General features: G+C 41.5%; 2 long non-coding RNA genes across 2 annotated transcripts in view; one reads left to right on the forward strand and one right to left on the reverse strand.

The window, feature by feature from the left end:
- LOC309620021 overlaps nucleotides 1–27,521 on the forward strand; it is a 601,726-nt gene that overhangs the window by 238,097 nt on the left and 336,108 nt on the right. The window lies entirely within an intron of this gene.
- LOC309620006 lies at nucleotides 1,013–27,135 on the reverse strand. Its single transcript, XR_014239366.1, has 2 exons — nucleotides 19,713–27,135; nucleotides 1,013–19,373 (listed from the first exon to the last, which is right to left on the reverse strand). It is a non-coding gene; the product is annotated as an uncharacterized lncRNA (long non-coding RNA).

The following is a 27,521-nucleotide window of genomic DNA, read 5'->3' on the forward strand; positions in this document are numbered from 1 at the left end:
CAAACTGGCTGTCTGTAGCCTCTTTTATAAGCACACTAATCCTATGCATGAGGGCTTTGCCTTCATGACCTAATTGTCTCCCAAAAGCCCTACTTCCTAATACCATCACCTTGGGCATTAGGTTTTCAACATATGAATTTGAAGGGACACACATATTCAGACCATGGCAGCTGTCATTCTATTTAGTCCCCTCTAATACGGATCAGTTCCTCAGCATTTGTCTCTTAAGATGTTGACATTTTAAAAGAATACAGACCTTTTTCTTTTTTTTAATAGAATGTTCCTTAGATTACAATTATACCTTCCCATCCAGGTACTGTAAGTGTTGTGTCCTTCTCAGGGTATCACATCCATCTGATGTCCATCTGACCCTCATTTGTGATGTTACTTCTGATCTCATAGTTGAGGTTTTACCCAATTCTATTTAGTTACTAATATTCTAAAATTTTAACATGTATCTTTCCTCTATTCTAACTGTATATCTTCAAGATTTTTCCCTGTCAATAATTTGATATTTCACCTGTGTCAATTCTTGTTGTTTCTAATTAATTTATTCAACTTCTAATAATATTATTCTGGTCCTCAATTTGTTTCCTTAACTTTGACATCTCCCTTTTTAGCCACATCTGCTGTTTTAGCGTTTCATCTTGGTTTTTTGTCTTATTTTCATTTTCTCATTCTCAGTGTTGCCAGCTGTCTGGACCTTCTGTTTTCTTTGACATGTATGAGTGAATTTTTACCCTCTTCTAACTTACCTAAAATTCATTTATCTTCCTCATATAGCTCGAGTTTGAGGTCTAAATATGGTATTCTATATACTTTTCTCTATACTGATGATAAGGTCATGGGGTAGAGGTAGACGGTTCAGCTGGAGTTAGGTGCTCCCTTTGTTGGGGGACATGAATTCTCTTTAAATAATTTCTTCTGTGTTCTACACTAGGAGTTCAGACCTTATGCTTGGAGACATAACCAATTTTTAACATGTTGTATCCTTAGGCTTGGAATTATGCCCTCAATTTTTTTTTTTTAACATCTTTATTGGAGTATAACTGCTTTACAATGTTGTGTTAGTTTCTGCTGTATAACAAAGTGAATCAGCTATATGTATACATATATCCCCATATCCCCTCCCTCTTGTGTCTCCCTCCCAGCCTCCCTATCCCACCCCTCTAGGTGGTCACAAAGCACCAAGCTGATCTCCCTGTGCAATTATGCCCCCAATTTTGTATGAATCCATAGTAAATGGCACACTCAAGATTTTTTTTTTTGTCTCTGATGAAACACAGGTCTTTTTGTTGATTTTTCCTAGGGTTTCTTACTTTCTTCATCAGTTCACTTCTGTCTAAACTGAGAGTTACTGATGAGAATTTGGGTTTTTGTTGATCACTGTATTCTCCCCCTGTACCACTTCAGGTGATTGTCAGTGGAGGTGGGAGTGAGGTTAAGAGCAGTGGTGTGGTGGTAAATGTTTGGCAACTGGCTCTCAGAAATAAAAATCCCTAATGTATAGTGTATGCCAATCTCCATAGTATAAATACTCCCACCATAGCCAATTTCAAGCTACCAATATGACATTACTGAATGTGGAATTGGAACACATAGCACTGTATAGCATAGCACATTATACAGTATTTCCACCATATATAAAAGATACGATAGATGCAAATACCCTCAAGAGCATAAGTAATAATAAAATGAAGTAAAATAATTAGGAAGTGATGTTTTTTGAGTATTTATGAGCTTTGTTTTAAATATAATTTACTTAATTGTAAGTTTATATCATTATAGCATTTAAATTTTTTTTAATTAAAAAAAATTTTTTAAAGCATTTATTTATTTATTTATTTATGACTGCGTTGGGTCTTCGTTGCTGCGCGCGGGCTTTCTCTAGTTGCGGCGAGTGGGGGCTACTCTTCGTTGTGGTGTGTGGGCTTCTTATTGAGGTGGCTTCTCTTGTTGTGGAGCACAGGCTCTAGGCACATGGGCTTCAGTAGTTGTGGCGCATGGGCTCAGTAGTTGTGGCTCACAGGCTCTAGAGCACAGGCTCAGTAGTAATGGCACATGGGCTTAGTTGCTCCGCAGCATGTGGGATCATCCTGGACCAGGGCTCGAACCCATATTCCCTGCATTAGCAGGCAGATTCTTAACCACTGTGCCACCAGGGAAGTCCCATATTCTTTAATTTTTAATAGTTGCTCTGTTTAATACCTGGCTTGAAAAAAATCCCTGAAAATTGGACTATCAGTTCTCGTAAGCCACTGTGAACTTGCTCCAGTACATCACTGAGCCAGAATAAGAGCCCCAGTTATCCATTTCTTCCTCTGACCACCATTTCTTTCTTTTTTTCTTTTCCTTTTTTTTTTTTTTTTTTTTTGGACAGCAGGTAATACCTCTTTTCTTCTATGATTGATTGCTGTTGGTAAATTTTTGCTATTTTGAAAAAATCCCTTTTTGTTCATATTAAGGGAAAGAGATTCTGTGATTGGTTTCATCCTGCCACCTTACTCTAGCTCTCTCTCACTAAAAGTTTCTTTGGGTCTTTTTAGGTTTCATGTATTATTTAGAAGCAAGAAGATAATAGCATCTTAGACAGTAGCCATAAGTCTTCCTCTAAGTACAGACGCTACTAACTACAGTTGGAAAAACAGTAAGTAAGCACTCTTTTGGGGAAAGTTAACAAAGAAACAATTGTAGAACTACACAATTTCAAATAGACAATATTTGAGGATAATAATAGAAATAATTCACTTTGAAGAAAGACTGATGTTCCAACACATGGCAAATAGCCGGCCTCTTATACATTCCTTTGAAAGGAGACTTCAAAGGATCAGATTTCTTGAGAGGTGTTTCAGTGTGCCGAAGAACATAAGGGAGTTGCTCAAATATATAATGTATTTCATGTATGTGTGAGTGTGTGTGCATGTGTGTGTGTGTATACACATATATAATTTTTTCAAAATTTCATTTTCAGGCATTAGGGGCATTTTAAAATGATTCCTTATTAAATGATTTCTTACTGAAACAAATCATAGAATTCTAGTCAATATTTCCAATAATGCAGTTCTTCTTAGCTCTGGCTGGACATTAAAATCACCTGGGGAGATTTTTAAAAACACAGATGCCAGGATCCTACTCCAAAAAATTCTGATTCAATTGGTCTATGGTTGGGCCATGGCATTTAGTATTTTTGAAAAGCTCCCCAGGTGATTCTAATCGGCAGCCAGGGTTGAAAATCCCTGTCATGATGTAACATTTAGTGTCATATTAATACTCTAGAGAATCTACTAAAGTAAATATATTAACCCCCTAAGATGGATGGTAATGAATAGGAAAATTTGTAGAGTTCCTGAAGATGTTTAAAGAAAAACAAGATAATAATCACAATGTTGTCCAGGTCTTTTTTGCTTGGGCCTCCAAATGTTTTATAATTTAAAACAACTATGCAATGATTTATGGAGCAAAAGTTTATTAAATGCAATAATACCTTGAAGCTGAAGACTAAAAAATATTATGTTTTCAGTTTTTCTTTTGGAAGGTCAGGATTGTCCATGATTGGGATATCAGCATGTCCAGTTATTCATCAGGCTGAGAAAGATATAATGAGCCTTCTGTAATAAAATCCCATTGATGTGTTTTAGTTAAGATGGGAGTCAAAATGTATCCTTTCTGAGGAAACTATTTCTCAGGAGCACAAATTAAAATCATAAATAAGATCTCTAAAAGATTTAAGCAAATAAACTTCCCCCAAGGGATTGACTACAAGGGAATTAATTAGGCTTATCAGATGCCATAATTATCTAATCACTGAAACAGGGTCCCTGAGGATGTCTTCTACTTTCTAGCTTACATTTAATTATTGCATGTATTTAAAATAATATAGATTTTGGACTACCCTGGTGGCGCAGTGGTTAAGAGTCCGCCTGCCAATGCAGGGGACATGGGTTTGAGCCCTATTCCGGGAAGATCCCACATGCTGCAGAGCAACTAAGCCCGTGCACCACAACTACTGAGCCTGTGCTCTAGAGCCCACGAGCCACAGCTACCGAGCCTGCGTGCCACAACTACTGAAGCCTGCGTGCCTAGAGCCCGTGCTCCACAGCAAGAGAAGCCACCGCAATGAGAATCCCGCTCACAGCAACGAAGAGTAGCCCCCGCTCGCCGCAACTAGAGAAAGCCTGCACGCAGCAACGAAGATCCAACGCAGCCAAAAATAAATAAATAAATAAATAAATTTATAAGAAATAATAATATAGATCTTTTTCTCTATTAATCAGGACCTTTTCAGTTGCAAATAACAAATCCAATTTAAACTAAAGTTAAGGAGAAAAGGAATTTATTGGTCAAATAACTGAAAAGTCCGGAGGCTGACTTCAGGCAAGGCTTGATTTAGGGGCTCAAACGATGTCATCAGAAGTTGGTCTTGCTCTCTCCACCTCTCTCTCTTTTCCCTCTAAGTAGACTCCATTCTCAGGTGACTGTCTCCTCATGGTAGCAAGATGGCTGCCAGTAGCTCTAGGCTTTCATACAACTGTTCAGCAACCCCAGCAGAACACTCCTCCATCCCAAGAAATCCAACAAAGACCATGGAACTGAGTTATATTGGCTCAGATTGGCCAGACTTTGGTCATGTGCCTTTCCTTAAACCAATCCCCATATTCAGTTGGGTGCATTACTCTCACTGGCCAGGCTTGTGTCACATGTCCATCCCTGGTTGGTACTGGAGTGGGTCAGCTGTACCTGAATTACAGGGCTGAGGGTGGGGTACAGGGTGGTTACCCAAGGAGAGTCAGATTGTTATCAGAGGATTTGGGGATGGATGCTGAGCAAAGAAAAACAGGTTTGTCACAATTTAGAAAAACCATTTCAAATTAAATTTCCCTGCCTCTCTTTCCTCCAATTTCTCATTTACCTGTAGCCAGTGAGGTTTTATGGTATCTTAGAAATTATCTCATTTTTCAAAAGTCAAACATATTATCCTATAGCATTTTTGTATAGTGAATAAACCATCTTCTGATAAGAGTTAGGCACTTAAGTAATAAATGCTGTAAGGGTTGTGCTATTAGTAAACTTCAATATATTATTAGTTTTTTTTTTTTTTGCTTCAACCAGCACTATAAGTTATTTGGTATGAGAAATGCAAGTTTTTAAAGAATAAAGTAACATGGCTGAAGACACTGCTCTCTAAACACTCTTTAGCCACAGAGACAAAAAGCCCTATGTCCAAGTTTCCCTTGAACCCAAAGCAGATGTCTTGAGATTATTTTCAAACTAAGAGAACCCCTTCTGAATGAAGATATGAAAATATACTCCTTCAGAAACACCATCAGCTTCCACAGTTCTGAAGTGGACTGTTAGAAGTGAGTTAGTGACCAGTATTGAAAAAGTTCATGGTTTGTGTTTTGTTAATCCAGGTTGTCATGGCAACCAACTGGTTCTGCATAAAGCCTGAAGCCAGCGGACTTGTAATGGAATACATTCCTCCGAGTGAGTCAAAGCCTTGTTGAAAAGGAAGCAATCACACAGTTATGGAAATAAATTATAAACTCTTATGAACTGCTCAGGGTTGAAATAAGCAACTTTTTTTGGAATCACATTTCCGCCTCTTCCTACATATTTGTGATGATAAGTAACTTGGCAATGCTTCATTTCTGATGGGACTGCCCATCACATCTTTGAGAAGAGGCATAGTAATATGTGACCTGCCTACCTCACAAGGTTTCAGTGGGGATCAGTTGAGAAAGTGTGTGTGAAGGGCTGTGTAAACTTCAGTGGACTACACTAAATGACTAGTGCAGTGGATTAAGAGTCCTTAACATTCAAAACTGGAAGTTGCAGATATTATTTTAACCCACCCCTGAGCCATTAGAGATTACTTCCTATGACACACATACTAATATTTTGTTCAGTCTAAAAACCCAAATGATGACACTTCCGCTGTTCCCCAGGCATCCTACTCCACCAGAGGGCCAGAAGTTTATGCCAATAGAATATAGTGTTTAACAGCTTGGACTTTGGAGTCAGACAGACGTGGATTCATATCCCAGCTCTGCTGCTTTGTAGTTATGTGAACCTGGGCATTTACTTCGTCTTTGCATCTCAGATTCTCATCTGTGAAATGGGGGTAATGGTATCTACTTTATAGAGCCGTGAGGAAGATTCAGTACAATAATGTTAATAAAATCCTCTAGCAATCTCTGGCACAGAATAAGAGGTGAATAAATGTCAGATATTGTTATTAGCTTTACTCCCATTGGGGCATGACCATCTTTACTTTCTTGCTAATCCTTCGATTAGTTGCTACCATATTAAATTCATTTTCCTACTTGATCTAGTCTGTTGCTTTCAAATGCTACTTCAATACTTCCTGCTATTTTAATCCCCGCCTTTTGTTATCTCTTTGATTAGGACAAACCACTGACTGGTTTATTTTCAAAAAGTAAATTCCATAATAAAGATTGTTAGCATTTGTAGATGCTTATTATCCACTATTATTACTAGCTCTGTTGGGCCCAATTCACCACCATCTTGTTATAGGACCTCATGGGCTCAAAAATGAGAACGTTCTTAAAGTATCCATAGGATAGCCCGCTTCTGACGGGCTGTATAGTAGGGGTCAGCTATGACAGCCACACCCTTCCCCGTACCTGGCAGGGAGCTGGGCTCGGGTGGTCCACAAAGCCATGTTGCACAACTTTGGCCATGAGTTTCATCCGCCATTTATCCATCACTTGAACAACCTTGTTACATTCCTGCAGCCTGAGCCTATCTGAGCTCTTCATCATTTTAGTGTTGTCAGCCTGAGCAGACCAATTTCTGCTTCTAGGAATGTTCCTTTGAAGAGCAGAAATTTCAGCATACTCTCAAGTGCTCTTCAAACTCCAGAATTGCTGAGGTCCTTGAGCTGATTCTTCTAATAGACTCAGAAGAATGGTATTTGGAGCTGCAAATTTGCATTGGTCAGTTTTTCCAAGAAACGTGGTCCTTCTTTTGGATAATTAATTTGGAGAGGTTGGCATTTCCTTCCACCTGGCCACATTTGTTTTCTCATCTTCTTGGAGACTGACCTTAAAATAGTTTCTCCATCTCCATCCTTTCAGCATTTTTGTCTATGCTCTTCCAGCTTCTTCATTAATTTTAATACCAGGCTGATTTTTCTTTGCCATAAAAGGCTTTTAGCTTCTTTAATAGCTCTTTGACTCTTTCTGAGCCTGCTTTCCCAGCACAGAGTAAGGTTTAACAAAAGGTTTTTTTTTTTTGTTTTTTTTTTTTAAAACAAGCACACCATGTCCCTTAGTGACAAACAGTGTAAGACACTCTTGGCCTCTTCTTTTACCAGCAAACCTCAGTAGTTGGGGGTGGTTAACAGTAGTCCATTTCCAGAACAGATTTTTTCCTCCTTACTCCAGGACACCTTGAGGACCTCATGTTCAAGCCAGAACTATTTTGGGTGGAAAGGAGATAGGACATCTGATACCTTTGTGTCTGGTAAAATCCTTCCCAACTAGCACTAGATTCTCATCTCTTCTTTGCAGTTGCTAATGGTTAAGATGCTAGGTCTACTACCCTCTCCTTGGTCTGCACTCTGAACCTCAGACCACTTTCTTTGGAGCCGGGCATCTCTTTAGTTAGAACCACAATCTGAAGAGAAAATGCTTTTGATTAGAGAAGCAATTTTAAAAAAAGACTCCATGTGCTCCAAAATGATTTTATTCCATCCGACCAACTAGCCTGGTTTCTATTTTGAAAAATGTTGGTTGTAACATAAAAATGCAGTAAACTTGCCATTCTCAAAACACCACAAACTCTAAGGCAATAATATATATATTTTAAAAATGTGATTATTTTACTATAAGCCAGGTTGCTTTTTTGTTTTGTTTTTTTAAATTACTTAATTTTTGGCTGTGTTGGGTCTTCCTTGCTGCGCTCAGGCTTTCTCTAGTTGCGGTGAGCGGGGGCTACTCTTCATTGCTGTGCATGGGCTTCTCATTGCGGTGGCTTCTCTTGTTGCGTAGCACGGGCTCGAGGCACGCAGGCTTCAGTAGTTGTGGCACATGGGCTCAGTAGTTGTGGCTCGTGGGCTCTAGAGCGCAGGTTCAGTAGTTGTGATGCACAGGCTTAGTTGCTCTGCGGCATGCGGGATCTTCCCGGACCAGGGATTGAACCTGTGTCCCCTGCGTTGGCAGGCAGATTCTTAACCATTGCGCCACTAGGGAAGTCCCAAGGCAATAATATTTAATGAGTGATTTATATGATATTGGTAAACTAGGGGTACCTAACTTCATTGGAGTGTGGTTTTCATTTTATTTTATTATTATTTTTTAAAATATTTACTTATTTATTTACTTTGCTGCGCCATGTCTTAGTTGTGGCACGCGGGATCTTCAGTCTTCGTTGTGGCATGCGGGATCTTCTAGATGCGGTATGCGGGATCTTTAGTTGCAGCATGCAGGATCTAGTTCCCTGACCAGGGATTGAACCTGAGCCTCCCGTATTGGGAGCACAGAGTCTTAGCCGCTGGACCACCAGGGAAGTCCCTGGAGTGTGGTTTTTATTTAATAAATTTATTTATTTGTCTATTTATTATATTTTTGGCTGCGTTGGGTCTTCGTTGCTGCGCGTGGGCTTTTCTCTAGTTGTGGGGAGCGGGGGCTACTCTTTGTTGTGGTGCGCAGGCTTCTCATTGCAGTGGCTTCTCTTGTTGTGGAGCACGAGCTCTAGGTGCTCGGGCTTCAGTAGTTGTGGCTCGTGGGCTCTAGAGCACAGGCTCAGTAGTTGTGGCGCACAGGCTTAGTTGCTCCCTGGCACGTGGGATCTTCCCAGACCAGGGATCAAACCCATGTCCCCTGCATTGGCAGGCGGATTCTTAACCACTGCGCCACCAGGGAAGTCCCTGGAGTGTGGTTTTTAAATTGCAAAGTTATGAAGATCATTTAGCACTAATTTCCTTGCTAACAGAGCTGAAATTTTAATGCAGAGAAGGGTTTCTCAACCTTGGCACTATTGACATTTGGGGCTGGATCATTCCTTGTTGGGGAGGTTGTCCTGTGCACTTTGGGGCGTTTAGCAGTATCCCTGGTCTCTCTCCACTAGCTGCCAGTAGATTCCTCACTCCAGTGGTAATAATCAATAATGTCTTTAGACATTGCCAAGTGTCCCCTGGGGGAGCACAGTCACCCCTGGTTGAGACCACTGATGTAGAGGACCTGGTAAAATAGTTTTTCCCTTGCTTGCTTTTCTGGACTATGAAAATCTTAGAGGCCAATGAAAGATGAGAACACATTAGGTCTTGGAATGTGCTATTTTGATTCTGTTATTATAAAATCCTTAACTTTTCTCAATTGAGATTTTGAGAAAAACAATTAAATTTCCAAATATAGCTACAATATATAAACATAGGCCCCTGGCATGTCTCACCCCTCTGCTAATGGGTCAACAAGAACAAAATTTTTCATGAGGTTTTTCAAGAGTTTGCAGGGCCCCTCTCTGGCCTAGTTCACTGAGGGCCAGGGTAAGACTACTCATTAGCAAAGTGACTAATGCACAGGCTTATTAGTTGAAATAGTCAGCGAGGGGAAAAGGAGAGTAATGTTTCCTGTGTACTGTTTTCTTTTTTAAGGCAGAATATGCAGTAGTCTAATGAGTGGCCATATCCAAGTTGGTTTTACAAATTAGCAAGTTGGGTCTTTGCCGTCCAGTACTTGCTTCCAGACTCATCAGGATTTCCACAGACCCTAAAGTGAAAGGAAAATGGTGGCCTTCCAGGCATTCTCTCTGCTCTAATAACTGCTCCTCTCTTTGCTCCATTCCCTCTTTTTCTTCTACCCACTGCTTTTTCATGACTTGGGCTTCATTGCTATTCTGAAGGGGTGGTGGGTGGAGAAGGGCAGGCAGGGAAGCAAATGTGAATTAGAATCACCTGGAGAGCTCCTTACCCCACATCGACCCACAAAACATCTCACACACTCCCCATACCAACAGGGTCCCAGCTGGAAACAGGAGGCACACTCAATTAGGAGTTGAGGAGAGTTTAAAGAAGGGACCATTTGCAGAGATATGGTCAGGGTTTAGGGAAATCCCAAAGGAGAGCCCAATACAGCAGGGCATGTAACAGCAGGAAGCCAGTACCACTCCTCACACAGGAAGGGCAATGAAGAGAGCAGTAAGCAGAGCCCAGAGATCGGCAGTGGGAGCAGCCATCTTGTGGGAGCTGTTTCTTCCACCACACAAATCAGCAAGCCAGGTCGACCTGGAGAATAAACCCCCCAACCTCACTCTCCCCCACCCTCCAACTTCCCACCGCTACCTCCCTTTGGCTGAAGCCAACCAGAAAAGGGAGGGCGAGGGAGCCTGGTGATGTAGTCCACACGGGCATAGAGCAGGGTCGGGGTGGATGGAGGATGGATCTGGGGAGCAAACAGAAGATATCCAGCCTGCGCTGCCATCACAAGGAACATCAGAAGCCCTTGGAGTGGGCAAAGTTGTCATTTGAAAGTTCTCCCCAGTAATTCCTCTATATCCCCTGGGGTTGAGATCAGCTGCCTTAAAGCGTGATGGACTTTTTCAAAGCTCTCTAATCTCCTCCAAAGGGTTCCATTGCTGGACCACCCAGAAGTAGACCCAACTTCTACAATCACCATTCCATTCCCTGCCTTTTCCATTGTTCTGATTTCTACACAAATCTGCAGGAAAATCTGCCAATCTGTTTTCTCCTCACTTTAGTGTTCGCAACCACTTAAACTCCATGTTGTAATCTTGTATAAAGCAAACATTTCATTTTGCACTGGAGGTCAAGAATAGTCCTAGGGTGCTTCCAGGACAGGATTTGGGGAGTGAGCCTTTCCGAGTGGGAAGCGAGCTGGGCAATGCTAAGAGTTGGGGCTGGGTAGACGACAAAGCCAGGACTAATGCTTTCACTGTCCATCTGCTTCTTAGAAAAGCGCAGGCATCATTAGCATGTGAGCAAACTTTGTGTAAGCTTCTGGGGGTTCTTTTGTTTTTGTTTTGTTTTGGCTTTTTTTTTTTTTTTTGACAAGCACGCAAAGTCACACTGTCTTCTGGAAAAGCTGCCATTTCAAATTAGTAGCACTACAAAACTGTGAAACCCTAGAGAACAGGAGAATTCCATTTCATTTACCCATCTAAATTTGAAAAGTGTCTCCCAAAGCATCTTCATTATTTAGAAATATCAGTGACAATGTGGTTTCTTGCCAGCTACTAAGACATTTTTACAGGGCATGATTTATAAGCTAATTTAAATACATCAGTCTTTCCACATAGCAAAATAAGTAAATCTCACAGAGAAAATGGATATGGGGAACTAGTGTTTGTATCATCAAAACACAGTAGAGAAGAACAATGGGGAGGGGTGTATGAATCACCCTTTAGTTTACACTTACATTTACAAAGGTACTTATTTTGTGATAGTTATACCTACATAACTCATTAGTGTCCATTCATAAGTAAAGCATTTATTTGATATGCATATTTGAACTTTACAACTATTGTATTATGTGTAAAGCAAGAAGCCAAGTTTACCCAACTTCAACACCTTCAATTTTAAAAGAACTGGAACTAACAAATATAGACAGAACATGGAGATATTGCAGGTTCAGTTCCAGACCACCACAGTAAAGCAAAGATCACAATAAAGCGAGTCACATTAAATTTTTAGTTTCCCAGTGCATATAAAAGTTATGTATACACTACTGTAGTCTATTAAGTGTACAATAGCATTATGTCTAAAAAAATAATGTACATACCTTAATTAAAAACACTTAGACTAGACTCCTTCTGTTGTCCCTTCAAATGTCAGCAGATGATGACTCTTGGCCTCTGGGATCAAGTGCTATGACATTTGCAGTCATTTTAAGTTTGGGATTTTCGGCATCAGCCCTAGAGACATTTTATTTCTTCTGCACCACTGCCACTGTAAGGAAACGGAAAACAGCAATGCCTGAGTTCAGAAGGTGGATTCCCTCAGGTGCAGACAATAGAAGTTGGTGGGGGGATGGGGGTGGTGAGGGGGATCACACACTTCAGTCAATGGAGGATTTTCTCTAAACATGAGTAAATATCCAGTAATCACTATTATAAAGCTGATTATAATTTTCTTTCAATGGAAAACAACCTAAACAGCAATCAACAAGTGATTGGTGAAATTATACATTTCTAGGCAACCATTAAATATTATTATGTTTGGACAATTTTATTGACATGGAAAGTTGACATAATGTATCATGGAGTGAAAAAAAATGGGAGGTTACACCACAGCATGTTTGTATAGCAAAGAGTATATACATGAGTGTTGGTATTCACAAAGAAATGCCTAATTTTCTTTAAATGGAAACAATCTAAACAACAACTAAATGCAATGCCTGACCGTAGACTGCATCCTGTACTAGAGGTGAAAAATGCTATAAAAGACATTATTGGGTCAACTGGCAAAACTGAAACGCAAATGATAAATTAAATAAAAATATTGTATCAACATTAAATTTCCTGATGTCAATAACTGTACTATGGTTATTTAAGAGAATATTCTTTTTCTTAGGAAATGTACACTGAACGTTTCTCCAAGTTTAAAATGATTTCCAAATAAAGAAAAAAATTTAAGGCATATTTAAGAAGTTCATAGAACCTCTGGGGGGTGGGGGAACTAGGAAAATTGCCCAAACCACCAGTGGTCTGCTGCAGCCCAGAGCAGGCTACTTCTCAGACAGACCCTGCAGCTCCCACAGATGGCAGTGGGGACTGGATGCCCAAAATTCAGCCACTGCTGCCTCCAAAGAAGGTGCCAGAAATTGGGTTCCTCATATCACCTGCTCCCACACATTACTGGCTTTCAGATCCAAGTCTTAGCCAGGTGCATCTGGTCGGGGGAAAGTCGCTGAACTTTGGGAAAGCAAATGTATGATTTCAATCTTTAAAGAGTCAGCATCCATGGAGGAAGTTTTCCAAACATAAGGTGGGTGTTCAAAAGATGCCAGGTGGCCACAGATTGCACAAATGTCACCAGGAGAAAAAAGTTATCCTCTAACGAGAATGACTTTCGTGGAGTCACCTAGCCCGTGTCTGAGAAGCCTTCCTTGTGCTCATCCAGTCACTTCCTTACAGAAGCAGCTGCCTAAGGCTGGCCCTGACACAGCAGCCATGACCTAGTCACTGTGCCCTCAAATCTATGCCAGAAATGCAAAGAGAGCTCAATGAGACATCACTACATATCCACCAAAATGGCTAAAGCATAAAAGGAAGGCTGACATACTAAGTGATGCTAAAGATATGGAAGGACTCTCTCACCTGTCTCACGTTGTTGGTGAGAGTGTAAACAGGTAAAACCACCATGGAAAAGCAGAATCTATGTACACTCTATGACTGAGCAATTCCCCTCCTAGTATCTAACCAACAGAATTCTTACGTCCACCAGAAGACAAGCACAAAGTATTCATGGCATCGTTATTCATAATAGCCCCAAACTGGAAACAACACAAGTGTCCATCAATAGTAAAATGGGTAAGTATTGCAACATGTGCAAAATGGAATACTACACAGCCATCAGGAAAAGAATGGACTACTCTTACACACAATAATGTGGATGAATCTAGCCATGAATGTTGAGAAATAAATGGCAGACACAAAAAAGCACATGATTCCATTTGCACGACGTTCAAGGACAGATAGACAAATATATGACAAAGTGTTAGCAGTTAATGTGAGGGTGAGAGATACTGAGAAGGGGCATGAGGGAGCCTTTTAGGGTAACAGAAGTGTTCTTTATGTTGATCTGGGTGGAGATGTTATGGGTGTACACCCATAAAATTCAAGCTATGGACTAAGATCTGTGCACTTTTCTGTGTGGAAGTTACATCTCAAGTTTTTAAGGAAAAAAGACTACAAAAATAGAATCACAGATTTTTAGAGCTTTAAGAGACCTTTTCTATTAAAAAGAAAGAAAGAATCATCATCTGAGGAGTATGAAGTCTGCTAAAGCTCTGAAGTGACTTTGGTGTCATGCTATGATCTGTGCCAGGTTCAGATGTCGACACCATTTTCCTGACTCTGTCTGCCTCACCCCTTTCCATCCCTTCAGAAAAGTAACTTTTTGCAATTAAGCCCTAGGAAACTAGCTGAAAATGGGTGTATGGAACAGTCCTGCATATTTGCACAGTGCTTTGCCATTCAGAAAGAATAGGGAACCTCATTTGATCATTGCAACAACCTTGGCAGGCAGGCAGGGGTGAGCGTTCATCTTCATTACCACATGAAAGATCTGGAGCTTAGATAGGTTAAAAGGTTATTTAGACTCAATGCTTCTGACTCCTAATCTAATGCTTTTTAGTGGTGTTCATAAGTGCTGATTACTATACAATAACTAAATACAGCAAGTCATCCTGGATTGGATCCTGCGAAGAAAAAAATGCTATAAGGGACATTACTGGAACAATTTTAGTGAAAATTTTTCCCTGTAATTTTTATTGGTGTATAGTTGATTTACAGTGTTGTGTTAGTTTCAGGTGTACAGCAAAGTGAATCAGTTATACATATACATATACATATATCCCCTCCTTTTTAGATTCTTTTCCCATATAGGTCATTACAGAGTATTGAATAGAGTTCCCTGTGCTATACAGTAGGTCCTTATTAGTTATCTATTTTATACATACTAGTGTGTATATGTCAATCCCAATCTCCCAATTTATCCCTCCCCCCCCATCCCCTGGCAACCATAAGTTTGTTTTAATTTTAGTGAAATTTGAATACAGACTATATGTAGAGGATAATATTGTATCCACTACTTTTTTGATTTTGATAATTGTAGTTTTATAAGAAAGTTTATAAGAAATGCATGTGGAAGTACTCAGGGTGAAAAGTCATCAACTGGTCAACAGCGTGTCTACAACTTACCCTCAAATGGTTCTTTAAAACTCATATCTAGGGGGCTTCCCTGGTGGCGCTGTGGTTGAGAATCTGCCTGCCAATGCAGGGGACACGGGTTCAAGCCCTGGTCCGGGAAGATCCCACATGCCGCGGAGCAACTAGGCTTGTGAGCCACAACTACTGAGCCTGCGCGTCTGGAGCTTGTGCTCTGCAACAAGAGAGGCCGCGACAGTGAGAGGCCCGCGCCCCGCGATGAAGAGTGGCCCCCGCTCGCCGCAACTAGAGAAAGCCCTCGCATAGAAACGAAGACCCAACTCAGCCAAAAATAAATAAATAAATAAAACTCATATCTATATATCTATAGCTATATCTATAGCTATATCTATATCTATATCCAGAGAGAGCACAAGTGTGTCAAAATGTTAACAAAACGTGCATATGTTATAGGGAAGAACAAAATCTGACTACATGTTGGATCTGTTTCTTTTACTTTAACCTGTTTCCCATTGCTTTTGTTCACTAAAAGGATACTGTCTATACATAATGGCCTGCCTCGGGGAACCCTGCCCCTCTGCCTGAATGTTAAACCAAAGTGCCTTTGTTCAGGGAAGCATCCTGACCCTGTCCACCTGTGAATGGCTGCAAAAAGAAGAAATTAACACATCTCCACCCCGAGGTTGGCCATTCCAGGAGATATTGCAAGACTTATGGCCTTTTTACTTTACTTCCTCACCTCCTCCCACTCTCTGTTCTATAAAAGAAACTGACATCCAGTCCCCGATAAGATGGTTCTTTTGAGACACTAGTCCGCCATCTTCTCGGTCTGCCGGCTTTCTGAATAAAGTCATATTCCTTGCCTCATCACCTCGTCTCCCGATTTATTGGCCTGTCGTGCGGCGAGCAGAGCGAGCTTGGACTCGGTAACAAATGTAGGTGAATGGTGTATTAGGATCTGTTGTACTGTTCTTACAACTTTTCTGGAGAAATGAAAATTTTTTTCTAAATTAAAAAAATCTTTAAAAATTCAAGAAAAAGTATGTCTTTCAGGTAAAATCAAGTTGTGCCTTCTGTTGTGCACACCCCATTAAACCACAGTCATCTTGGGCAGTGCAGAAGAAAATGACAAAATTGCACCCCTAACAGATTTATTCATTGCTTCATTTCATCACCACACAAGCAAAATAATCTTTATCTGATTAAGTTAGCATAGTCTATGGGACTTCCCTGGGGGTCCAGTGGTTAAGACTCCATGCTTCCAATGCAGGGGACACAGGTTCCATCCCTGGTCCAGGAACTAAGATCCCACGTGCCATGCGGTGTGGCCAAAAAAAAAAAAAAAAAAATGCATAGTCTAGTGAACTTAATAGAAGCACTTGCTTTGCTGGGCACAGATGTAGTTTTCATAGAATACCTTAGAATATTCTATTGTAAATCCTTGAGGGAGGGGAAGAGTCTGCAGCCTCCTGATCCTTGCTGCATGCTGCATTTGTTGATGACTCAGAAAAATTGCAAGCCCGTGGTACACTTGGGGACACTGAATCCCAGGAACAGGGGCTCCATGACCCAAGTGTGTCTTGGCAGCTCCAGAACTGCTGAACTTGAAAGGGAGCTAGGACCCTGTCCAGTACAGGAAAATGGCTGATGACCATGAAGCAACTGTACAGCCTAGAGAAGACTCAATAATTGAGGTCAAATTTCCCTCCACCCCGGGTGTCCAAAACTGAATTTATGTAAATAATAAAATGATGTTTTTATATTTGAATGTTTGAACTGAGAGTCATTCTGATTACATTAAGTAACATGTATTAAAACGGAAGCTATGCTAAGCACGTTATAATGACTATCTCATTTTGTCCTCACAACACCTCTGTGATTTAGGTAAAATCATTCCTATTTTACAAATAGGGAAACTGAAGTTTAGAGGGGTTAATGACTACTTGCCTGCAGTTACACAGCAAGTAACCGGTGGAGCCGGCTGAACCCCAGCAGCCTGGCTCCAGGGCCTAGGCTCTTAGCCCCTCTATCATTCTCGGAGGTGGCTATTCATTACCCATAAAGCCAGTCCATTGCCGGTAGCAATTCCCACTTTTAACTCCCAGCTTGCAGAACAGGGCCTGTGATTTATTAAAGGAAGATGATACTCTGTGGTGTAACAGAAATGTAAGAAGACTATCCCAGCCCAAGAGAGCAGAAGAAAATCATTAATTCCATCCCTTTCAATAGGCAGCCAAACTCTCCACACTGCAGATGACTAAAAGAAGAGCTAATGTGCCCAGGAGGGTGAGACTCTACTGCTAAATGTCCTGGCTGGTTATGCCCTCCTCTCCTACAAAGAGTGGGGCGCTTCCAGACGACACTGGTGTTCTCCACTCCCCCCATGGATGTGTAACTTAGGTAAGCCTGTCAAAGTCACACACTGCGCCTCATCCAGGGCCTGAAAAGAGCTGGTCCCCCACTAAAGGCAATTTGCGAAACATAATTAATTGCAGATTCCTTCTGGAGCTGCTTAAGCTCCTTGATGTCTCAGATGTGTGGTCAGGATGGAGCTCTCCTTGGCAGCTGAGGATCCTTCCGCCTCCAGCTGGAGAGGAGGTCCAAAGACAGAAACCAAGGACATCACTCAGATTGAGTTTGGCCTTCCCAAGACTTGGTGGGGTGGACTCGGATGCATGAATGCGGCTTTGGGGAGCCTACCCTTCCAGGAGATCCAAACCACACAGATCACAGCAATCCACTGAAAGTAATGTCTTCCTGATGAACTGACGGAGCGTTAGTGACAGTGTCCATTTGACTCAATGGCACGCTGGGTGGGGAACTGATGCGAAGGGCCTTTTCTCTCAGTAAAAGGGGCAACATGATAAGCAAAGGACATGTCCAGTAACCGAATGGGAAGGTTTCCCCAAGATAACATTTGCTTTCTGTTCAGAGAATCACATAAGCTTTGATTCTGCTACTGTACTGTTTCTAATTATATTTATTATCTCTTATTATCAAATCACAAAACTAGTATGGATAACCGATATCTATAAATTTAATTCTCCCCCAAACCCTAAGACATGGCTGTCATATATCCCATTTTGCAGATAAGTAACCAAGTTAATGTAAGCCTGAAAAGATTTTAATTTTAATCAAGGTCAAATCAAACTTAGAAGCAGAGAACATCCAACAACATGGGTGAATGTCATAGATATTGAACTGAATGAAAGAAGCCAGATAAGAAAGAACACATACTATATGATTCCACTTATATGATGTTCAAGAACAGGCAATACTAATCTATGGTGACAGAAATCAGAACAGTGGTTACTTCTGGGAGGGTGGTATTGACTGGAAAGGAGTATAACGGAGCCTTCAGGGATGCTGGAAACATTCTAGATCTTGATTTCAGTGGGAGGTGTATACAAATGTACAAATTCATCTAGCTGTGCTTTTATGATTTGAGCACTTTACTATATTTAAATTATCTCCCCAAAAGCATTCACAATTAATTTATGACAAAGGAGTCAAGAGTATACAGTGGAGAAAGTATAATCTCTTCAATAAACGGTGTTGGGAAACCTGGACAGCCACATGCAAAAGAATGAAACTGGACTCCTTTCTTACACCGTGCACAAAAATCAACTCAAAATGGATTACAAACTTGGATGTAATACCTGAAACCATAAAACTCCTAGAAGAAAACGTGGGGGGTAAGCTCCTTGACATTGGTCTTGGAAATGATTTTTTGCATCTGACACTAAAAGCAAAGGCAACGGGCTTCCCTGGTGGCGCAGTGATTAAGAATCTGCCTGCCAATGCAGGGGACACGGGTTCGAGCCCTGCTCTGGGAAGATCCCACATGCCGCGGAGCAACTAAGCCTGTGCACCACAACTACTGAGCCTGTGCTCTAGAGCCCGCGAGCCACAACTACCGAGCCCGAGTGCCACAACTACTGAAGCCTGCGTGCCTAGAGCCCGTGCTCTGCAACAAGAGAAGCCATCCAATGAGAAGCCCACGCAGCACAACGAAGAGTAGCCCCCGCTCTCCACAACTAGAGAAAGCCCGCCGGCAGCAACAAAGACCCAGCGCAGCCAAAAAAAAAAAAAAGTTTCTGCATAGGAAAGTAAGCCATCAACAAAATGTAAAGGCAACCTACGGAATGGGAGAAAATATTTGCAAATCATGTATCTGATAAAGGGTTAATAAGCAAAGCCCTGAACTGACAATCAGCCTTTATTTAGATAGCTGCAAGCAGATCGTTTTTATACCAGTTACCATAAAAATTCAGTTAATCCATACTTGTCCTGTTTGTTGACTTCATAACATTGCCCTTAAAAAGAAAAGAACAACAAAATCCAAAAAGTTTCCTGAAGCCTTGAAAAGTTTGCTTTAGTTGTTCCCAAGACTATTGACTTGTAGACTTGGAACTGTCAATGTTTATTATAGGAAGTTACATTTGTTAGAATATTTGTTCACTTAAAATTACAGCCTCTGATTGCTATGAATGATTTTATTCAACCTCCTTTTTTTTTTTTTTTTTTTAAAGACTGAATATCCTTTTTTAAAAAATTTATTTATTTATTTATTTATTTTTGGCTGTGTTGGGTCTTCATTTCTGTGCGAGGGCTTCCTCTAGCTGCGGCAAGCGGGGGCCACTCTTCATCGCAGTGTGCGGGCCTCTCACTATCGCGGCCTCTCGTTGCGGAGCACAGGCTCCAGATGCGCAGGCTCAGTAGTTGTGGCTCACGGGCCCAGTTGCTCCGCGGCATGTAGGATCTTCCCAGACCAGGGCTCGAGCCCGTGTCCCCTGCATTGGCAGGCAGATTCTCAACCACTGCGCCACCAGGGAAGCCCCAACCTCCTTTGATTACCTAGATTGCCATGACTGTGATCTAATGCTAAATAATCCAATCGCTCCAAAAAAGACTGTGTATTCCATGGAATTAAGAACATAGTTAAAGGCATTTCTCCTTGAAAGGACGTTTAGAAGGCAAATGAAGTGACCAAATATATTCTCCTAAAACACACAAAAAAATCTTGAAGCTGAGGGGTGAGATAATTACTCCTGCATTGCTTGGCTACCAAATATGAGAAACAGGCTGGAGCTCAGGCCTTCTGGCTCCTGACCTCATCATCTTTCCATTGTCTTGTGGCTCCTTGGATTTTTTAAAAAAATTTTATTGAAATATGATTGATTTACAATGTTGTGTTAGTTTCAGAGGTATAGCAAAGTGATTCATATATATATATATATATATACATGTATATTCTTTGTTTTTACATTCTCTTCCATTATAGGTTATTACAAGATATTGAGTTTAGTTCCCTGTGCTATACAGTAGGTCTTTGTTGGTTATCTATTTTATATATAGTAGCATGTATATTTTAATCCCAAACTCCTAATTTATCCCTCCCCCACTTCCTCTTCGATAACCATAAATTTGTTTTCGATGTCTGTGAGTGTATTTCTGTTTTGTAAATCAGTTCATTTGTATCATTTTTTTTAGATTCCACATATAAGTGATATCATATATTTGTCTTTCTCTGTATGGCTTACTTCACTTAGTATGATTATCTCTAGGTCCATCCATGTTGCTGCAAATGGCATTATTTCATTCTTTTTAATGGCTGAGTAATATTCCATTGTGTATATATATCACATCTTCTTTATCCATTCATCTGTCAATGGACATTTAGGTTGCTTTCATGTCCTGGCTATTGTAAATAGTGCTGCAGTGAACGTTGGGGTGTGTGTATCTTTTCAAATTATGGTTTTCTCCCGATATATGCCCAGGAGTGGGATTGCAGGATCATAGGTTTGCTCTATTTTTAGTTTTTAAAGGAACCTCCATACTGCTCTCCATAGTGGCTGTACCAATTTACATTCCCACCAACAGTGCAAGTGGGTTCCCTTTTCTCCACACCCTCTCCAGCATTTATTATTTGTAGACTTTTTGATGATGGCCATTCTGACCGGTGTGAGGTGATACCTCATTGTAGTTTTGAGTTGCATTTCTCTAATAATTAGCAAGGTTGAGCATCTTTTCATGTGCTTTTTGGCCATCTGTATGTCTTCTTTGGAGAAATGTCTATTTAGATATTTTGTCCATTTTTTTGCTTGGATTATTTGCTTTTTTGATATTGAGCTGTATGAGCTGTTTGTATATTTTGGAGATTAAGCCCTTGTCAGTCCCATCATTTGCAAATATTTCCTCCCATTCTGTAGGTTGTCATTTCGTTTTCTTTATGGTTTCCTTTGCTGTGCAAAAGCTTTTAAGTTTAATTAGGTCCCGTTTGTTTATTTTTGTTTTTATTTCCATTACTCTAGAAGATGGATGCCAAAAAACATTGCAGTGATTTCTGTCAAAGAGTGTTCTATGTTTTCCTCTAAGAGTTTTATAGTATCTGATCTTACATTTAGGTCTTTAATCCATTTTGAGTTTGTTTTTGTGTGTGGTGTTAGAGAGTGTTCTAATTTCATTCTTTTACACATAGATGTCCAGCTTTCCCAACACTTGCTGAAGAGACTATTTCTCTCCATTGTATATTCTTGCCTCCTTTGTCATAGATTAATTGACCATAGGTGTGTGGGTTTATTTCTGGGCTTTCTATCCTGTTCCTTTGGTCTATATGTCTGTTTTTGTGCCAGTACCATACTGTATTGATTACTGTAGCTAAATCTATTTTATATTTAAAATGCAAATGTGCATGGAAAAAAGGTCTGCTTCAGTGTAATAAAATTAGATATTAACAGAAAAGCATGTCCTTCCCCAAAAAAGTTTCTCATGTGGAAGTTTAAAAACACATTTTTCATTATTTCTTGGGTTATCCTACTCCACCCCTGCTCCTACCCAAGACCCCTCCTCTGCAGCTACAGAGGACGGGTCTTTGAACACTCCATGCTTTGTCAGTCTTCAGTGTGCCTTTGCAAATGCTGGTCCCTCTTACTGGAATAGTCTTTTCTCTCCTCTCTACCTGATGAATTTCTATGGCTCCTTTCATATCTAGTACAATTATCATTTCCTCAGCAAGCCTTCTCCCAAGCACCTCAGGCAGAATTCAGTCCCTCAGCTGGGTTTCCTTGTACCTCTCTGGGTAATTATTTATTTATGCTTGTCTCTCCACTGAACCGTGAGCAGCTTGTCAAAGGCAGGGTCTGTGTCATGTTCACTATTCTGTCTCTAGTGTCCAGCATATTGTAAGTGATCAATAATGTTTGTTGTATGAATAAAATAATTTCTTGAGCTGCAATGTTAATTAAGAACACATAATCCTAAAAACAAAAACAAAAACAAAAAACACATAATCCTAAGTATGCCCACTGTGGAGGGGCAATTATGAACTCTACACATCTGGGGATGCCAGAGCCATCTGGAGAAGCACCATCTGATCCTCAGGGTCCAAAAACTCCTGCCCACTCCATCCTGCTCTGTGATGGCAGGTCATGAAAGGAAGGCTTTCAATTTCTTAGAGTAGAGCTTCAATGGGCCACAACAATCTTTTATTTTTCTGCTATTGACCATCTCCCAAAGCCTATTTTGTATGAATTGAAATACCATGTTCCATCAAAAACTACTCTTCTTAGGGGGTAGACGATAGAAATAAGAGAGAAGGGCTAGGAGGAGAAAATCCCAACCTTTCTTACAGAACACTTTCCCTACACCTAACATCCTTGGAGATTAACAGGCTCTCATCTGAAGGTCCTTGCTAGGTTTGTTTGTTTTTTTTTAAATAATTTTTATTGGAGTATAGTTGCTTTACAATGTTGTGTTAGTTTCTACTGTACAGCAAAGTGAATCAGTTATACATATACATATATCTCCTCTTTTTTGGATTTCCTTCCCATTTATGTCACCATAGTGCATTAAGTCAAGTTCCTTGTGCTATACAGTAGGTTCTCATTAGTTATATATTTTATACATAGTATCAATAGTGTATATATGTCAATCCCAATCTCCCAATTCCTTCCCACCCCCGTTGCTAGGTTTTTAAAAGTAGGAGCTACTGACATTTCACAACTGCAATTTGTCTGAAGATGTACAGTCTCCCATGCCCACCTTCCTGGCATTCAGAAAGCTCAAATGATTCCCATTCTCTGTAGCCCATAAAGCAGAGGGCAGGAAGGTGTTCTGATAGGAAACTCAATGCCAGACCCCTCTGGAGTCAGGAGCCATAATGAGGAAATCAACCCAGGTGGAGTTTTTTAAAGTTCACAAAGATGAGAAAGGGTTGAGAAAACATGACCTTTAATAAAGGAAAAAAGAGAACCGGACAGGTGTCTTTGCATAACATCATTTAAAATGACTGTGGAAAAGCCTCTGAAATAAAGAAGTGTTGAGTTAAATGTCTGAGTCTTAAATATACTAAATTATTTTATCAGTCAAGATCCCGGCAGAAAACAACATGCAAACTGGGTAAGTCAAGACATGTTTAATAAAGGGTTTATTCATAAAGGATTGGGGGCCCTGGTGGTCCAGTGGTTAAGACTCCATGCTTCCACTGCAGGGGGCATGGATTTGATCCCTGTTCAGGGAACTAAGATCCTACATGCCACGTGGTGCAGCCAGAAGAAAAAAAAAAGAAAAAAAAAAAAGGATTGGGAAAGCATTACAGAATTCCACAGGAAGGAATTCCGCAGGGACTACTTACACTGACCCCACTCAGCCCCCATCTCTTGCTAGTGTCGCCCACTGGTTGGACCCAAGAGGAAGCCAGAGAGCAAGGAGGTCTATGGGTGTAATGCATGCAGGTCAACCTCCTGGGCCGCAGGATGGGGAAGGATGGAGAAAGCAGAGTGGAAACTAGATAATCAGCACCGCAATGAACACACATCTACTGGGACTCTCCCTTCTTCATCTCCTTCTGCCCAAACTACCTGCTCATTTCCTATACATCTTACAACCCTTTATTTGTGTTTGCTGTCCAGTCTCTGGGTGTCAGTGCCTTTCATGTGCTTTGACCATTTGATGGTATCTCCCTAAGCTTGTCGATTGTGATAACCATAGGCCAGCGTGGCTTGGATGAGGAAATGACGTTGGAGTCGAGAGAAGAAGGTATCTGTGCAAAGATCTAGGGGAGACCGTTCTATGCAGAAGGAAACAGCAAGTGCAAAGTTCAAAAGTTCTGTCCCTCTGAGACAGGTGGGAGTTTGGAATGCCTGGGGGACAGAAAATGCATCCCAAGGTCCAGAGCTGAATGCTTAGTTACTTGTCAATTATTGGAATGATCAGACCCTTTATCCCGCACATAGGCACATGGAGTCTATCATTGGATGGACCTGTTTCATTTGTGAAGTGCCAAGCTTGACTGGGATCTTTCCCGAGCTCACCTCCTGCTCTAAAATGGTATGACTCTTCTTCACTCAGGCTAAAATTGTAACTATCACAAACTCCTTGGGGAATTTTCTTGCATTGTTGCCTCTATGTGCATACATGGAATCAGTTAATCACTAAACATTAGTGACATTCGTTTTTTTGAAAAATACTCGGTGGGCCTCTGCTGTGTGTTCACTATGGGCCCAGTGTGGCTGACACCGTCAGTGCACCAACAGTACTATCTTTGGCACTCACCATCCCCTTGCACACTGATGACTTCCTCCTGCAAGCGCCTGTCACTCTCCTGCAGGGGCTTTCTCCTGCCATGGGAGCACACCCAGCCTGTGTGCAAGGAAGGCCAGAGTGGCACTGAGTTGTCCCAGGAGCAGCCCTGGGCCATGATGAATGAATGAGAGTGGGAGGGTCAACTCCCCAGCTTCTTCCCCCTCAGGTGGGACAACTCTGAGGTGTGCCCCATACATTCTTCTAGAGCTTCTCAGGGGTGTGAAGGCCCAGTTGTCCACAGAGGTGGCCTACTCTTGCATTGGCTTCTCTCCATTCCCTGTCTCACTTCCTCACGGCCTGACTGGTGCTTCTCCCAAATAAATGACTTGCACTTGAATCTTATCCTCAGATCAACTTCTGAGGGAGCCCCACCTAAGACAGCCAGTTACAGTGGACGATACCAAGGAGTGTAAATATTTCCCCAAGCATAAGGAGCTCACCATGTAGTTACTAGTTTTTTTTTTTAAACTAAGGAATTACTGTTTTTTAAAAAATAAATTTATTTATTTATTTACTTATGGCTGCATGAGGTCTTAGTTGCTGTGCGTGGGCTTTCTTTAGTTGCGTCGAGCGGGGGCTACTCTTGGTTGTGGTGCACGGGCTTCTCATTGAGGTGGCTTCTCTTGTTGCAGAGCACGGGCTCTAGGCACACGGGCTTCAATAGTTGTGGCACACGGGCTCAGTAGTTGTGGTGCATGGGCTTAGTTGGTCCGCAGCATGCGGGATCTTCCTAGACCAGGGCTCAAACCCGTGTCCCCTGCATTGGCAGGTGGATTCTTAACCACTGCGCCACCAGAGAAGCCCTGTAGTTACTAGTTTTTAAAAGTAGACATTGGAATTCCCTGGCGGTCCAATGGTTAGGACTCCGCCTTTCACTGCCGGGACCCGGGTTCCATCCCTGGTCGGGGAACTAAGATCCCGCAAGTCACGTGGCATGGCCAAAAATAAAATAAAATAAAAGTAAACGTTAAAGCCTTGAAATACAACTTTTGATCTAGCAGTCCAACTTCTAAGAATACATCTGATGAAAATTATAGTTGGGTAGAAACTTAGACACCAAAATGTTCATCTCTCATCAAAGCATTGAAAATAATAGATAAAATTAGAAGATGTAAAGGTCCTATGGTGGGGAAGTGAATAAATAAATAATGGTACATCCATACAACAAAATACTATGCAGTCATTAAAAACCATGTTGTAGAATAATACTTAATAACAAGGACATGGTTCATGAGGCACAATTTAAAAAGAGTTACAAAACAATATATCCAGTACATACAACTTTTATTAATAATAATATATGTGCACAGGAAACAAATCCTAGAAAGCTAAAACACCAAAGGATTAACAGTTGCTAGCAGTTTCTTGTCTCTGAGTTTATCTATATTTTCCAAAGTTTCTATAAATAACATGTGCTTTCTTACAAAGTCTAAGACAGCATTTTGCAGTCTCAGCACTGTTGACATTTTGCGCTGAATCATTGTTGTGGGTACTGTCCTGTGACAACCAAAAGTTATCTCCAGAAATTGCCAAGTGTCTCCTGGGAGCAAAAGCATTCCTGGTTGAGAACCACTGGTCTAAGAGAACCTCAGATCATAAAACAATGATAGTAGTTAATGACCACGAAGTGAAATAAGATTATTCAAAAGTTGTTTCAGATTTGCATGAGTTTTTTTTTTTTTTTCTTTTTCATTTTGAAGAAACCAATGTCATGTCAACATTTAACCTAAAGTAATATTTCTTCCAGAAGATGGGGCCACTTCCTCAATTGTGTAAAACAGCAGCAAATAAGAGGTTCCAAGGCATCATCTGTTCAGTTTCTAAGAAGTTTAGACTTTAAAAAGTTGAAGTCTTGCCAGCCTCATGGGATGTTCGTTTCCCATCTGTCCTGACACTGGACGAAGAACGTGAGATAAACAGAGCCCCCTGAAATGTTCTATATCAAAGACTTCCTAAGTACCATTATGTTCCATGATTAACTGTGATTCTTCGTATGGCCACAGATGCAACAATACAAGAAAATTCCCCAAGGGGTTTATAATAGTTATGAGTTAGCCTGAGTAGAGAAGATTCCATCAAGACATGCTCATTGAGCACCTACTGTGTGCCAAGCACTGTTCTAAGGCTCTGAGGATACAGAGGGGAACATGATGCTCAAGATGCCAACCCTGGAGGGATCCCCCATTCTAGGGAGGGGGGCAGATGATAAACACGGGCACATCTATGCCAACAAGCTAATTCTGGGAAGAGAACTAGATCCTGTGGAAGAGAGTCGCTGGGTGGCAGGGAGGGGAGGCGTGCCTTTATCTGAGCGGAGTGCAGAGGTGGTGGCATGTGTGCAGAGATCTGGGCCTAGACTGGTGAAAGCCCGCCTCCAAAGCCCTGAGCTGGGAATGAGTTGGAGTATTTGAGGAACAGAAAGGGAAGCAGCTGGACCAGAGCGAACAGAAGGCGAGGGAAATGGGGGGAGTGGGAGGCCAGGTCAGGTGGCTCCTTTGGAGGTCTTCACGGGAAGTTTGGGTTGCACTTTAATTGAGAACGTGCTGGAGGGTGGGAAGCGGGGGAGGGACAAGATCTGGTTTCTGCGTGGGGAAGATCCCCTTGGGCCCCAGCTGGGAATGAACCGGAGCAGGCCGAGAGGAGCCCTGGGAGCTCTGCTGCTGGGCCTCCGCAGGAGTCCAGGTGAGCCCAACCACGTTGGAGGGGTGGAGGTGAAGCGCTTGGATTTGGAAGGAGATTCGGGAGAAGAGTTGGCATCCTGTGTGGGCCTGGCAGCCCCGGTGCACTGAGCCAGCTATGGGCGAGCAGAGGCCCGAGTGTGGAGCTGGGCGCTTGGCAAAGCGCTTGGGCTGCTTGAAGCCGAAGCTCCAGGGAATGAAGCAGTGACTAATGACAGACAGCAAGCATGCCAGGGCCTTGTAAACCCATTTTTATTTTTAAATAGGCTAACAGCCAGGAGGTAGGGCATTTTGTAACTTCCTTGGGACTCAGAGCCAAGTGGCGCCAGGAGCTGCTGGCTTTGGAAGCAGCACTGAGCAGAGGCCAAAACACGGCCGGCTTCGGGGGAG

This window comes from Balaenoptera borealis (assembly GCF_965194805.1).
Source record: "Balaenoptera borealis genome assembly, chromosome: X".
NCBI classification, from domain to species: domain Eukaryota; kingdom Metazoa; phylum Chordata; class Mammalia; order Artiodactyla; family Balaenopteridae; genus Balaenoptera; species Balaenoptera borealis.